We start from the raw sequence: 16,949 nt of genomic DNA, 5'->3' as shown, positions 1-16,949 counted from the left end.
AATGTATCTTTTAAGTGTCAATTTTGTGTACATTGACCTGAAGCAGGCTAAAGCACCTTGAGAAAAAACTAGAGATTACCAAAGAAGAAAGCAAAGTGGCTTCTGGCAAAGAAAAAAATCATTCAGTCCCTGCAAGCAGAGATCAGCAGCTGTAGGGTATCTGTACAATCCACCCTTGTAGGGATAGCAATATGTCAGCAATGTATGATCCTTCGCAGCCTTGTCCTAGCCAACTATCTCAGATAAACTGTTAAATATTAAACCACAAGCAAGCCAGGCATCCAACAAGGAACTGGGTGGGGAGGGCGAAAACCAGCCAAACAGTGGATACTGAACTGCAATTTAATAACTAAAACAAGAACCAAAAAATATTGAAAATACAATTGTAATTACAAAACATATGTAAACAGATATTACTGCCATCAATGATAATATAGTAAGGCAGAAAAAAAGAACTACATCATAGAAGAAAAAAATGTTCACGTGAAGGGAGACTTAAAGAGTGGTGTATACTTTAATTTACTGTCTACGAAAAAAAAGAAATAAAAGAAAATGAACAATCAATCTTTAAGTATATATACTTCAGAAAGAAAACTTTCAAACAAGTATTTACAGAGAAATTACAAAATTGGGTACACACATTTAGGAGAAGCTACCTTATTTTAAAATACTGCTGTATGTCCTAAAGATATCCTTCACCCTGTCCCATTGCCCAAATCTTAAGTATGTCTTTAAAAATCTATCACTTTGCTTTTTATATATTTAAAGTGCAGTAATTTTAAAATTAAACTATCATTTTCATAATACTGAATCAAAGTTAGTTTAAAAGAAATCGAACTCATTCTGCTTTGTAAAAGAATATTAAACAAAAAAAGACACATAATAACTGACAAAAGGATCCATGTCCTTTGGCATCTGAGCATAATTTTACGAGGTGACTAATATTTCATTGTGTTTATCAAAATCTTTCTTTACTTTTTAAGCAATACATATTGAAGTTAAGAGCAAATCCAGTAATTCTACAGGAAATACAGAAGAAATGTATTATGTTGGAAGCAATGACAAAGAAATACTCTTCAGAATACCGTTTTACCAAACATGCTTGAAATTCAGTATCACACTGGACAACATTTAAGATTCTCATTTTAACTTTGTTTCCTTTCTCGTATGACTTTTTCCAGTATGTTAGCTTTCACAAGCATACATTTATTCACAAGGCACTTTTTATTACCATGGGGTGGGAGGGGGGGGGGGAAGCAGCTTGATTTTGGCATCTCACAAAATGATGAAACATTTCCAATGTAAAAATATACACAAATTCATACACACAGAAATAAACCAAAAAACTCCGTAAGTCAAACATGCCAAAAAACTCCCACATGGCTTTTTGTTCACCTTGCAGTTAAGACAGTTGCAAACAGTGCATTCTGTTCTACTTTTCCAACCTAAGAGTACTCAGAACCTTAAAAAGATCATGATTTGAACGAAGTCTCAGCTTGTATTTCCTGGATAGAAATCAGTATTTTTACTTTTGTTCCACGTGTGACTTAAAACCAACCACTCCAACGTTTGCTTTTAGATTACAGGCATATATTTACAAACAATACCCTGAAATTATCAAATCCTCTTTACTTAACACTGTATTTCTCTCTGAAACAGTCCTCTAAGCTCTTAGCTAAGTCTGACTCTAGAAAGCATGTGAAAACATGAAATTGTGAAATAAAAGCATGCATAATGGTTCTTATTAGCGAGGATTATCTAGCTTTTTTCCCCCTTCAAAAGAAAAATCAGCAAGAAAGAAAAAATAGGAAGTACAGTGTAAAATCCAAATGAAGTAGTGAATACTGAACAACACACTGTCACACAGACATAAAAAAATTCGGAAAACTACATTAATTATAAAAAAGAAATTATTAATCAAGCTAGTACTGTACAGTAGTGAATAGTTAATAATTCACTATGTTTACGGCTATTGTACTTACAATACCAATGCAATATCAAGAATTGCACAAATGGATCTGAACTATATTTGTTTGTTTGCTTTCTAGCTTCTAAGGTTACAGTACATTCCTAACCGAAATTTTTGTAACATCTGACAAAAACCTTGATGTTTGGGTAATGTAAATTACTTTCAACAGATGGTTTAATGAAAGATAATGTTAACTGATTTTTATAATTATTTAGTAAGATTTATTAGGCTCCACCCTACTGCACATATATAGAATAAGAAAACAATGCAAATACAATGTTCAGTGACAATATTTATTAAAGGTATGTCATGAATACCAGAAACTGAATTTGATTTCTAAGTCTTAAAATAAAAATGTAAGACTATGTAACTTTCATAATTTCATTGTTTTTCATCATTGCCAAGTAACAGTTAATTAACATTATCAAATGGATACCATGAGCTACCTCATTTATCATACAAGAACATAAATATCTAAACTATGACACATACAACACCAACACTGAATACTACTTATGTAATTTCTGAGATGTGCTCAATATTATTCTATACGATTTTCTTCTCAAAGCTCATTGTTTTGCTCAGCAAAATTTGCATCACAAGTTTTCTTGGTGTTCATTTTAATCACTTGCAAAATTCAGGTATGTAACCCTACTTGACAGGAACATTCTTAAAGACAAGCACAGTAGAATAGAGGCACTTGAAAGAAGTACTGATTATGTTATGGTGTCAGATCTTTTAGGACATTTCAAGTTTCACTGTGCATTCAGTTATATAGTTCAACTGGGAAAAGGATTTTTCCCAGGAAAAAATGCACTGCAAACACTTGATGGAAATCTTATGTCCCTCTTCAACTGAAATTCTCGAATTTGAGGGAGGTAAGTTTAACAACTTACAAATAAAATCAAAATGCAGGTTCTGAATAATGTATTTGCTTGTTTACACCTTAGTCATTGAATTTGATTCAGCCAACAATGAAACATCTGAATTTAAATAAAGAGATTACTTTCTGGTACAACCTTGATTATCAAGACTATATCACAATTAGCACTATGTACATATGTCTTTGCTTATCCTTCAAGCTGTGTTGAACAAGAGTAAAAGATACATTAATTTTGCTATGGACTTTGGCATGTGAATGCCTCCAGGTGACCAAACCCCGGCCAAAACAAAAAAAAAACCCAACAAACAAAAAAACCACACCAAACCAGAATCAGTGCAATCAGTAGAAGTATTGATTACAAAACTATTTTTCTAACTTCACCAATAGTAGTTACTGCCATATATACTTCCTTACACCACTGCTCATCTCCATCATTGCTATTCATTTTATATTTGCATTTACATGATAAACATTTTTTTCTAAACAAACACCTCTTTAAAAACACTCAGAAATGATCATCTTTATGGAAAGTATTTTAGATATCCTCCTTACCGGGGAAAAAAGGGAAAAAAACCCACCACCACAAAAAAGCAAAGCAAAGCAATGCAAACCAAAACCAATCCAGCAAAAAATTTCAAAACACATACACACATGCACCAAAAAAAAAAACCAACCCAAAAAAACCACCCCAAACACACAAACAAAATAAAAAAAGAAACAAAAAAACACCACCACAAAAAGAAACACACAGCAAAAAAAAAAAACAAACCAACAAAATACACACACATACAAACAAACAAACAAAAAACACAACAACAACAAAAAAACCAAACAAAAAACACACAACACTTTTCAGATTCCTGGCCTTTGTTTGTTGAATAGCACTTACAAAACACCAGTCAGTTAGCCAAAGACAGAATGCTTCATCAATACCCATGAACTGTTCTCAATGAAGCAAAGAAATGATCCAATTAATTTTAAATTTTTAAATAAAATCCAATAAAAATTGTTTGCAGTTTTCTTTTTATTTTCCTCTTTCGCTGCAACAAAAGAATTAAGAAATCCAAATTAAGACCCTAACAAATACACACAAATAGAAGTCCATGGAAATCAACAACTGGGGTTTGGTTTTCCCATTATTCAACCAAGGTTTTTCTTGCTTTTTAAATCCATAGTTGCCTTTTCCTGAAGAGACCTAACGAATCTGTTTTCCTTCTATTGCAGTTTTTTATACTGTTGTTACTTCTGCCGCTGCAGGGCTCCAGTGAGAATTCTCAAGGTTTCATTGTAAAATATTTTATAAATAAATGCATGGAACCCAGTCTATGTCCAGTCCTAAGTTTGTGAAATCCAGAGAATAAAGTGTTGGACCAAAATAATGTAACTGTAGTAATGCACTGAAGGAAAAAGGAACATAAGAGTTCTGTGTTGTTAGGGAGATCATCTCTTGGGCACCCAAATGATATCTTTGCGATATGTTTCAGACAACTATTTTGTGATTTTGGCTCTAGATACTATCACTCCTCTTTACCTCCAGAAGTGAAGATTCAATTGCAGTCCTAAGAAATGAAACTGACCAACATGAAAAAGATGACAAACTAGATCACAGTCTAGGAACTTCTGCTGTAAAGTCAGAGTCACAAGTAAAACCACAATATCCTTCAGGCTGTCAGGGATTTCAGGTGGTCTCAAGTCAAACTTCTTTCCCAAAGCAGGCTAAGACTTGGCATCAGACTAGCTCTTCAGGACTTCATCCAGTCAGGGCTTGAAAATCTCTAAGGACAGAGATGACAAAACCTTGCTTGGTCCCAGCTGCATTGCTGGGCTGTCCTCATGGGGAAAAAGATATTCCTTATCTTCAGTCTAAACCTCTTGATTTATCTTAGGAACATTGTCTCTCATCCTTCCACCATGCACTGCTGTGAAAAACTGGCTCCACCTTCTTGATCTCCTTGCAGGTATTAGGCAACGCTGCTGTTAAGACCCATGAGGACCCTTGTCTTCTCCAGACTGAACAAGCCCAGGTCCCTCAGTGTCTCCTCTCAGACACTTGTTCTTCTAGCTCCTGACTGTCTTAGTTGCCCTCTGCTGCATTGCAGTTTACCAACATCTTTCATGTAATGGCAGGATGGCGAGAGCAAAACTAAATATGGATGTAGATGTTGCCTAATAACTCCAGAGAAGGGCGGGATAATAATTTCCCTCAATTTCCTTCCTATACTCTTGTTCACACATCCCAAGAAATACTGCTTATCTTCTCTACTATCAAGGAACACTGCTGCCTCACGTTCAGCTTACTGCCAATCAGGGAACCCAGGGCCTCCTCCACAGCACTGCTTCCCAGCCACTCTATCCCCAGCCCATAGTCTACAGACTACTGGCTGAGGGTCTGTGAAGACCTAGAACAGCTGCACAGGACTGGTATTCCTCTCCCTCTTGGCAAGTATATTACTGTAAAAGTAAGCTAAAAGAGAATCCTTTCTTCAGTGACAGCTTTTGTACTAGATTTCACCAAGTAGCACAAAAAAAACCAGGATCACAACAGATAATCTATACACTCGTAAGAAAAGATGCACTTTCTAACACTGTGTTAACAGACTATTTGAGAAAATACACTTTATACATAAACAGCATGATAACAGTCAGAGATGTGCAAAACCAACAGTTTTACCCATTGCCACAATGTAAGTAACTCCATTTGAACAACCCAGATTAAAAGGTGATGCCTTACTAGATGATTCTTATTCCTATGAAATTATCTGTTATGTTTCTTTTGCTCTTTGAGAAAAAAAATCAATAACCAAAGGACACAGCACTGAATGTCCTAAGCATCTTCTGTTCCTTTGGTTTTATGGCAAACTTAACCATTTCCATACTAGCAAGTTAAATGCTGTATCTAGAGTATGTAAAAATTTTTGAATCAGTACATGAAAAACACAAGTACTTCATATAGAATAAACATATTTTGAAAAACAGAATATAAGTATTAGCCAGTGAAAGCAGATCACTGGGAGTTCAGAAGCACAGCTATAAAACAAAGTTACGCTTGTGACCAGGCAGCTTGGTTTATGGAGATGACACGGCTAATTTCATTAGAGGACTTAACATATTATTAATCAACATCTCAATACCCACTATTAACCTCCAATTACATCTTTAAGCCATTCTTACTGGCCAAATCCTGCTATGTTGCTCTTCCTATACAACAGATTTGGACTAAGTGCATCAGCATTTCTGATCACAACTTCCCACACACACTCTTTCCTTTGTTACAGATGACCAAAACATAACTTCCAATCTCCTATCTGTCAGAGACATCTGTTTTTCTGCTTTGGACTTTATACCTTTTCTGATATTATAAAGTGTGAGAAGAAAATTTTATACTTTAATAAAAACATCAGGTATTTTCAGTACAGGTAAAAAAGAAAAAAAAAAGTACAAAAACCAAAACCAAACAAAAAACTGCTAGCTCCAACTCAGTCTCGTTTCAGTAGGCTACAGATGGTCAGCCTGTTGATGTTGAGCTTTCAAGAAATTCAGCTGAAGAGTAACTATCCTTCGATCATAACATGTAACCAACAACACAACTATGGTGACACTGGAACTTTTGAGTATCCCAAGCTTATGACTGTGCTGAGGACACAAGTCATTAATAGCAGCTGAGATTTACAGCACTGGGTTGTTCCAGGTCCCAATCATATAAGCCAGTATGTCATCCTCAAATCTAGCAGTAGGAGTCCTTAAAAGGCAGTCTTCCATATGCAAAGTAATCCTAAAACTCCCTTTCATCTCAGGTACCAGAAATGTGTTTGCGATGCATAATTTATGACTTAAGGCCACATGAAGACTATGTCTTTCTTAGATCATGAAAGTTGGTCATCACACTTAAGTTATGATCCTGTGTCTAGCTCTTCCCGTAAGTCGAGAAACGTCAGTTTCTTCAGAATTGAATGAGAAAAAATCTATACTATAAAAAAGACAAGCACTGAAGATACTGAACACCTTCAAACCCCATTAAAGACAGGAAACTTGATTCAGTGGCTCATATCAGGATCATGGTAAGCAATTTTAGTATCCAAAATCTAAATCTTAGTAAGATCTGCCTCCCCAAACAAGTACTGATATAAGATAGTAATTGAAATCTGAATAACCCAGACCACACAAGTTCGTAAGGTTATGCTCTTCGACTACCAACCATCTGGATGACTTGAAACAATAGCATGAAAAAACCAACACCAAACAGCTGCAACTAAACCAGCACAAAAACACAACCTTTAAAATACTAGGAGAAGCTCTGTTCCACAAAACAGAATCACTACTTGCATGATGAATTATGCTACTGCTTTGTATGACCAATTCTAATTCTCTCAGTCTATTGCAAATAAACCTTGCCCTTAATTTGGCAGAAGTTCACTAGTGAAGTGTACTTCAGCCACAAAACCTGAATTCTGTGATCCAGCCTGAGGTCTGGAAAGCCCTAAGCCTTTCTTATCTTCACATAATTACAGACCCAGTGCACCAAAACCTCTACAAATTTATCTGCCCGCTACTGTTCCTTGAAATACCCTGTCAGTATTATGCTCCTTACAGTACAAAGGAGTTTCAGAGAGCTGAAGAAAAACTCAGAGCGCAACTCAGGACAACCTTCAGTCGGAAAGCACACGAAAAACTGGAAAGAGGCAATACCATGTAAAGTTGTGCTTTCATGTTAGTTCATTCTCACTTGCCTCACTTCAAAATCTAGAATCTGAGCACAAGAGGATTTCCACAGAATAAGGGAATGGAGCCATACTTCCGTGATACATTCCTCTATTCTAAAGCTAAGCATGTTTTACTCCCTTAAACAACCATAAGGATGATATAGCTTACAGAAGAGCTTTCTAAACAATAGTCTTGCTAGAAGTTACAGGAAATTGCTACTATTATTACATAGAATCAACTCTGAAGAGTTAAAAACTTGCTGGATTCTACTTTTTCCATTTACTAAACCTGATAGGAAACAATAAAATAAATATGGAAGAGTTATTTACTGACTCTTTTGCACACCGCAACTCAGCTGAAGTAGTTTAACACAGACTGGGCCAAATGAAATAGGAGTGAACTAAATCCTAAATGCAAACCAACATGTTGACATGACCTTAGCTACCACATGTTCAACAAACTAGGACACCAGTTTCACCTCATGGCTAACAGTTAATATGGTAAATCAGCTACTATGCAAGTAGTTCAACTGCTCCTCACCAGCCAAGGCTAAGGTAACTTTGAATACAGCCAGACCTTCACAGACTCACAGAATCGTTAGGGCTGGAACAGACCTCTGGAGATCAGTTAGTCCAACCTTTCTGCCCAGGCAGGGCCACCCAAAGCAGGTTACACAGGAATGCGTCCAGACAGACCTTTCCGCAGAAGTAATCTAAACAGTTTTCCTAAATCATACGTTAATTTTATAAATAGGTGTAATAGTCTGTAGAGCTAGAGATATCTAAACATACACTTTCTATAAATTAACTGTAAACTGTGTATGATCTGATCATTAATTTAGGTTTTTTAATCAGAAATTTTGAGTAAATTCAGTTTTAAAATGGTGATTATAGAACAACTGTTTTCCTAAAAAAAGATTTTAAAAAGCAAGCACAGGTTTTTAATTAAGGCAAGTAGTTTTAAGGCAAGTTTATGTTCTTTACAAATTCTCAAACAGACCCAAAGCCATTAATATTGAATCACCGTAATAAACATAGCATGTAAAAATTTAACTAGAAATACAAATTAACAATCCTTTGTGTACAGCCACATATCCTTCCTAATGGAAGAACTCCTCAACAAGAATGTGGAACAGGAAAATATCTGGCTTCACTAAAGCTGTACCTCTACTGTCTCTCCTGCTTATGTAAAATACGGAATAACAACAAGGTAAGAATACAGCACAGACTTTGTGGGGGGGAGGAGTTGGGAGGGAGAGAGAGAGCAGAAAAGCAGTTGGGGCTCTAGATGGAGAATTCTGAAAACTTTTTGTAGCAGTTAAATCGAAGGTGAATCTTCACATTTAAGACATTTAACATGAAGACAGAAATCCTGACATCTACCACTCCAATGGCCAGAGGATTACAAATATTTTGTTATTTTTGCTTTCACCTACCTTTAATGAGTAGGCTTAGTCCTCCCTAATACATGTTAGTTACTTTTTGCAGTTCAACTCATCTAAGACTTGCACTGTCAAAATGCACTCTCAGCTGTTCACAGTGCAGAATGCTACCAAGAGATAAGGAAGAAAAAAAGGTGATAGAATCTCATTTTGTTTAGATGAGGCTGCCCAGACCAATAGCAGCCTTTGTAAATGCTTCGTGGATAATCTTCAACAGATCACACTGAAAGACATTAGCTCAAATTGGCAATCCTGGTCATCTAATCCACTAGCAAGCAAACCCTTCAGATAGCCTACAAATATCCAATACCATTGTCAGATTAAGGGAGCTACGTAACCATTAAAAGCTCTCCCTTTCCCCCCTTAGATTTTAGTACATTGCGGGGTGGAGGTGGTGTGGGGCAGCAGAAGGAGGAGAAAATCAGACCGAAGGTACTCCGGAAACAATGTACAATGCATCACCTGAAAATTCAGCAGACATGAACTAGTTCATTGGAGCTAAATATGTATTTTTGAATTTTAGCTCCACGTAAGCATAATACATAGCTATATATAACCTTAATAACTGTATTGTATGTACTTCTGGCTCAGAATCCTATTACATTTTTTCAATTCTTCATAAGGGAAGTATAGGTAAACAACACAAAAAGAAGTAATCAAACAAGAAAACACAACACCTTAACTGAAGCAGAATAAAGTGATTCAATGGCACCTGCAAAGTGACATACTGCACCTTTTAACAGATTTGCCCGTTTCTATTTCTGCTTTGCAATGTTGCATGATTTAACTACAGTGAGTTTAAGTGTTTAGAAAACATGCCTGAGGTAGTATGTAAGAGAAAACACAGTTAGACTAATTATTACAAGGTAATAAAACAGAAGAGAGAAGCCATTTACTTGGCAAATTCACAATAAATGTGGCTCTGAGTCCTTAGTTGTAGTGGCAGCATCCAAAGCCTGAACAAAATCTAAATACATGGTTCTTGCCTCAAAGACCTTATAAACCTATCTGAAATAAGACTTCAATAAGATGAAAATGAAAGAACTAAAGAAACTCTTTCCCCCAAGAAAGTCTAAAAAGTTGATATATGCTTTGTGTACAGGGTCCATGGGTGGATGAAATGACCTTTAAAAATCATGCTAGATATTTTTTTCCTCTTATTAATGAATGAATAAAAATCACTCAAATTTAGCAATTAATCTACAGTCTTTGGTGTTCCCACACCATTGTTACAGATGCTATTGAAGAATTTAAAGAAGTAAAACAGGTTAGAAGTTACGAATTTACAGAGGAAGTCTGAATTGCCAAAATTCCAACTTCCAAGCCTCATTAAAATGTATTAAAATGTATTTAAAATGTAACACAAGATTTTTTTTTTTTTTTTTTTTTTTTTTTTAAGATACAACTGACAGTATAGTCCATCCACTGCCTTTTGGTTTTGAGCCACTATATCTGAAGCTAGGGAACCAAAGACAAACAATTTACCATGGTGTAACAGGAAAAACGACCTGCACCTTTCAACATGCTTGCCACGGAAAATTGTACTGAACTAGACTCCCTTATCCATAAACACACAAAAGCAGCATTACCTTATTAATCTTATGGTGTACGGAAAAACAACAGATATTATTAAGCTACGGAAGTTACAACACTGAAATTCTAATCTCTTAGGTTCATATACCCATAGAGAAATTTTTGCAATATAACACAGTGGTACTCAAATATATAGAGGAAACCACTTTTATACTGTTTTTTTCTTTTTTTGTTTTTGGGAGGTTGAAGGTTTTAGTGGGGTGGGGTTTTTTTTCTTTCCCATAACTAATGATCGATTGAGAAAGATACCTATCCTAATCAACTAGAGTTCCTGTCTCTTTTGCAATTTGGAAGTAAACAGGTAAACTTCAACCTCAGTTTCACCCAGGAAGAATTCCAGCAAGAAATTAAAAACAAAACAAAATAACTATATAGAGCAATGCATTTTTAAAAAAGAATTCAGCTATAAATGTACAAGTTACATAAAATATGAATACAGCTTATAAATTAAAAAATATAACATACCATAAAAGTCACTCCAAAATGCATTTGTTTCTCAAGTAAGCTCATCTAACTTTTCAGATGAGCAATAATTTATGTCAGTAAGTATACACTATTTCAGCATTATGGCCACAATTTACTTATAAATATTTGTTCTCTTTCAATGAACAGAGATTGTATTTTAAGTGTGTGTTTATATATATACCTACACACACAGACATACTCAGCTATGAACAGTCAATTTTTTCCATGCTTTTTAGCATAATACTGTCAAAATAGGAAGCTTGATATATTGCAATGAACAGAAAAAAGTAGCAAAAAATCAGTAAGATTTCTTTAAATCACATATATGTTATCAGTGTATTTAAAAGAAAGAATTTGTAGGATTTTCTTTCCTTTTTGTATTTCAAATAGCATAGCACCCTCTGGTGCATCTATTAGAAAGAAAACAACTAAGAATAAACACCAGTCATTATTATAAAAAAGAAAACATGAAAAGGAAAAAAAAAGGAACCCTTAGAATCAAACAATGCCTAAGAATTATTAGAAATCAAATTTCAATTTCATTGCTTCTATTAAAATGTTTTACAACTGGGGAAATTTAACTATTAAAGAAAAAAATAATTTTAAAGAAAGAAAACTGCAGGTGTGCTAATATGGGGAAAAAAAAGAAGTTTGAAATTTACCCTGTGTTCTTAATAGGTCATTTTTATTAAAAATATTCTAAAGTGAAATATTATTTATGAAAAAAGGTAATTCAGTAAAACAAACTGTTACATCAAGCAATATGTCTGTTCTTGGTCTTGAAAGAAAGAAAATTATTAGGACTATATCACACAGCCATAAATTGCTAAATTTCACACCCAAATAGTCACATCTCTTTAAAAGTCCAATGAGAACAGAATTAAAAAAATAACATGATTATACTATATGGAACACCTCAAACTCTGATATGACATGTTAACTATTATAACACTCCTACTCACTGGGAAAATAATTTCCTACAAAAGTACATTTTGCTAATCACAAAAGCAGAGATCACCACCTGCTTTAAGCAGCTCTTTTGTAAACCTCTGGAAGTCTCAACACAACATACAAGAAATGGAAGTGACACCTGTTTAAATCAGCCATCTGTCCCTAACAAACTAGATTTAGCCAAACAGTATATGCACAGCTCCTTAAATTTCCAAAATACTGGTATATTGTGAGAAAAGAGAAGTATTGTTATGATTGACAACGAACCTTACCAGAAATACATAAATAAACTTGTGGTGAACAGAAAAACATCATCTTAAGCATTAGCCTATTCATTTTAAAAGCCTCATTAATTTTTCAGCCGTCATTATTAGTAATAAAATAAGTAGTTTCATTCATAATTTAAAAACATACTGCTTTTGGTATCCTAATAACATTCATTTGACAAAGAGCTTGGTTTTGAAATGGAACTCCAACTACAAGGACACTTCAGTACCACTGAAAGCTTATTTTTTATTCTGTATTTGTGATGCACTCACAACATGTTGTTTCAGCTGAAAATAATTTTTAAAAAGGACATTAAGAGTCATATAACTTATACTGTTAAAAACCTTTTCATTTTACTGCAGGTAAAAATACAGCTAATACAGAATACTTTACAAGGGAAGGAAACTATTCGTAAGAGGACAAAGTGAAGCTAGAAACACTAGCTAGAACTGCAATGATAAAAGATTATTGCATTTTAGATACTTGCTTACATTGCAAGCAAGAAGAGAGGAAAACAGTAACAGCCTTCCTTCTCAATGTAAAGTTTACATTTGAAATGAAATAAAAATTACAGAATTTATTTTCTAGACAATTTTGTGATTAGCAAACTACCCTATCAAGCGGGAACAAGAAACAGGATAGTGCTAACAAAGCCAAACCTTATTATCAAATAAAGCACCCTGACTTTAGACTCTTTAACAGCATTGCATCTTTGATTTCCATTTCATTACATTACATTACTGAAAGGGTTTCTCCAGAGTAGCACAGTGTAGGGTTAGCTCACTAACAACAGAATAAAGCATATGATCCACTGAGGCTCATGAGGATATGCTAAAACACAATTAGATAGTTACAAAGTCTAAGTCATGAAAACCAATGGACGGGGAAAAAAAAAAAAAAAAATCAGAAGCCACCTCATTTTCAAACACTGGTTACCATCACAAACACCAACTATTTGAGAGCTGAGAGCACTAGGAAACCAGAACGCATAATGCAGATCTCATCTGTGATCATTAGTGTATTTCACAGAGAACAAAAAGTCAATACTTTTCTAGTAAAGTCCATAACATTAAAACAGGTGATTACGGTTGCATTATTATTTTCCATATTGCAGTCACTGTCTAAAGAACATATGGCTAAATAGTACTAAAAAGGTCTTTGTTTTTAGACAAAATCATGTACTTTTAATCTGATTAAGAAACATATGTATGTCTCCTCACAAAGTTAAAACAAAAAGTTTGTCTAATAGCCTACGCATTCACTTTCCTTTGCTACCAGAGGTCTGGATGCATGTTCTGCGAAGAGATTCAACACCTAGGAAGGATTCCATCCCAAGTAGTACTCTGTCCTGCTGTAAGAGGGCTACTCAAGAAAGGCATGGTGCAGAATGAATATCTTCTCTTTTCAACAACAGTAGATGGCCAGGAATGATTTTACAACTAATGAATCAGATAAATTACCTGATAAAACTAATAACAAATACATTACGATTTAACTGTGCCATATACATGATACAGTACTGTAAGTCCAACTGAAAATTCTTACTGTCTTTAGAGCTTATTTAACAGCAAGATCTAGAAAATTAGCACTCAGTGATTTCATCTTTGAGGCAAATCACAAAAAGATGATGATGTAGAGATCTTTGGCCATTACTGAAAATAATATATTTTCTAAGTTCTTGTTGGCCCATGAAATATACATTAAAAAAAAAAAAAGAGACAGATCCAATATGCCTTAGTCTAAGAAATATTCATATTAACAGTGCACTAACAGCTTAGCATGTTTTTTTGTTTGATAGCTGCTTGGAAAAATTGCCCATGTCACAATCATTGGTAGTTCAAATGCGAGACAAACAAATATATTATTGCTGAAATTGTAGTGATAAACCCTGCATTTTACACCGGCTTCTACAGATATAAACCCAGAAAAAGTGTATATACAATTATAATGTAGGGTTTAGATTAAAACCAAGAACATCTTTTTTCCTATTTTACTAAATCAAGCAATAAGTAAATAAGTTATCTTTCAAAAAGAAAAAAGCTTGCCACACATGATTTTACAAGTCAAAGGGGAGAGTGCAACTGGAAATGGAGATTTTAAAAGAGAATTTCGTTGCCATAATAGATGCCAAAAATTCACTGTATCTAACAGAATTTAAAAAGTATATAAAGTATAAATTGATATCACTGATGATGCAGATCTTGATATCTTAATAAGCAGACACAGAAAGGATGAAGAAAACAAGCATTTTGGCTGAAAAAAAAATGTAAACCATCCTCATTAATAAAAATTTCTACTACAGCTCCTTGAGAGGTAAAAAGTTGCCTCTTCCCTCTTTCCCAAAGGTACTCATGAAATACAGCAGCAATTATGAAATCACAAAGACTTTTTTTTAGCACTATTTCTTGTTTGCTCCCTTCTTTGTGTTGCTCAGCATACAAACTCACAGTCAATATCCCCAATTTCCTTTATTGCGGAGAGTTTAAGGAAAATGAAATGGATTCTCTACACACAAACATAACTCACTGTGCATAAACTAGATCTACACATGCACTGGCAGTATGAAAGCATCATTTAAAAAATAATCCCCTGCAGAAGGAGTGCAAAAAGGGAAAAACCCTTCCTGCTCTGTGTGTGTATGGGGGGTGGGGGTGGTACTGAATAAGCAGAAAAACGCTTCACAATACAAAGAAAATACAGCTTGCACTAAAATAAGCAGCAACATTAATTATGAATAAAAGAAAAAATTACATGGCTACATAAAGCACAAAAAAGTGATTGATATGATCGATAGCACAAGAGCATCATTAAAAGACACGGCAAGTTTACAAAAATCTGCAACAATTAGCAGCCGCGCCAAATCAGAACAAGGCCCCTGTAAGCAAAAAGGGAAAAACACCCCCTGCCTCTTGGTGTGCTACAGGATCCGTGTCTGGCTGCATTTTTCCTCCCACCCCACGGGTTTTTTCAGGTCTCAAGTAAGTAACCTTAGACTGTGGCCGGAGCCTCTTTCCCCAGTTTCTACGTTCCCCCATTCATGCAAACGAGAGACTAAGTAAGATGCATACCCACCGCATCCACGCAATTGTCCTGGAGGTCCCAGAAGCGTGCCTCCGTCCCCATCACCGCCAAGCCTCTCTTCCTCCTCACTTCGCACCGCGGCCAGCTCCCCTCCCCGCCCAACAGACACCCCCATCCCAACCGCAAGAACGCACTCCCCACCCAACCGCAAAGTACACGCAGGGGCAGCGGGGCGGGGAGCGAGGGGGGAAAGGGACAGGGAAGAGAGATAGAGAGGGGTGGCGGCAGGGGAAAGCGGGGGAGCCGGGAGGGCGACCCACGTACCCCTCGCTGCGCCGCGGCCGACGGCGCTGCCCAAGGGAGCACCCCGGCCCGGATGCTGCGAGAATTGGGGAGGCAGCGGCTGGGGGAGGGAGAGCAGAGGGAGGGCCGGCGTGCGCCCGACAAGCGTATTCACCTGGGCTGAGGCGGGCTGTGGTGGTGTTCCCGCTGTCGTTGCTGCTGGAGGTGGCTGTTGTTGTTGTTGTGGGTGACGATGAGGAAGGGGGTGAGGAGCAGCAGCAGGAGGAGGAGGAGGAGGAGCAGGAGAGGTGCGGTTGTTGTTGATGGGTAACAGTCGCCAGGACTACGGTGACTATGGCGCTTGATTCACAAGGCAACGGTTGCTATAACTCACAAAAGGGAGAGCGAGCGAGGGAGGAGGAGGCGGCGGCCCAGCCGGAGAGGCCCGGAAGAGGCGGGGCCTGCGCTAACGGACGGCGCCGGGCGGCCGGGGGCGGCTCCTTGAGCCGGACCGGGTCCCGCGCGGCTCTCGCGCTGCACGGGGGCCGCCGGCGCGAGCGGGCGTGCGCAGGCAGTGGCGGCAGAGGCGCGGCGGGACTGCCGGCGGCGGGTGGCGGCGCGGGGCCCGCGACGAGGGGCGTGGCCGTGCGGGTGCTGCCTGGGCCGGGCCCGCGGCCGCTTGACGCCACTTCCGGCGGGCGGGGAAGAGCGGGCCGGGCTCCTGCGGGGTTCCCGCCGGAGGGTTAGCACAGCGCCCGCCCGCGGGCGAGGGGGCCGCCGCCAGGCGGGACGGGCAGGAAGTGAGGCCCAGCGGCGACTGCGCCCCCCCTCCCACCGCCGCCTGTTACAGGCGACCCACGACTCCTTCCCTCGGAAAATGGCAGCGAGGAGCCGGCGGCGGTGGGGGGGCTACCCGGCTGCCGCCATTTTAAGGGGGGAGGAACGGCGGCGCCCGGGCACGCAGCCCTGTGGCTCCGCGATGGCCGTGTTACTAGAACGCCTGCGGTAGTCCGGTGAGGAGGTACAAGGTCGCACTGTGGCCGAGCCAAGGCCCTGGGGCGCCTGGTGGCTTCCCTGGTTCCCCTTGGCTTTGCAGCGCCAACGGGCCTTAATCCCCTCGACTCTGCGCAGGTAGCGGGGCCGAGGTGCGGTCCTGACACGCAGCTGTGAAGCCCGGCTGCTCTCCTCGTGGCACTTGATGTCTCTGCTCATTCTAGATGTGTTCGTGGGAGACGAGTGATGGGGAGGTGCAGGTGGCTTTCTGGCTGTGTGCCTGCAGCTCTAATGGCAGCTAGAGTGTCTCTGTCGTCCCAGTGTACCCCCATCTGCAGCTCTTTACTAACCTGCAAATTGCCTCTGCAGCTCTGTACGCAGCT

General features: G+C 38.1%; 1 protein-coding gene across 5 annotated transcripts in view; it reads right to left on the bottom strand.

Moving 5' to 3' along the window:
* The window catches only part of RFX3 (regulatory factor X3), a 121,683-nt gene extending 105,481 nt beyond the window's left edge, over positions 1 to 16,202 (bottom strand). For 3 of the 5 annotated variants that reach the window (XM_030512195.1, XM_030512197.1, XM_030512196.1), the window contains exon 1: positions 15,749 to 16,098. The gene's annotated coding sequence lies outside the window, so the exon portion shown is untranslated. Of the gene's footprint in view, positions 1 to 15,342; positions 15,416 to 15,748 lie in introns of those variants that run through there. The other 2 variants (XM_030512194.2, XM_030512198.1) reach the window with 2 other exon arrangements.
* Between the last annotated feature and the right edge of the window lie 747 nt (positions 16,203 to 16,949).

Source organism: Strigops habroptila, chromosome Z, assembly GCF_004027225.2.
Source record: "Strigops habroptila isolate Jane chromosome Z, bStrHab1.2.pri, whole genome shotgun sequence".
NCBI classification, from domain to species: Eukaryota; Metazoa; Chordata; class Aves; order Psittaciformes; family Psittacidae; genus Strigops; species Strigops habroptila.
The sequence above is the reverse complement of the archived record's forward strand: the minus strand, read 5'-3'. Positions and strand labels throughout refer to the sequence as shown.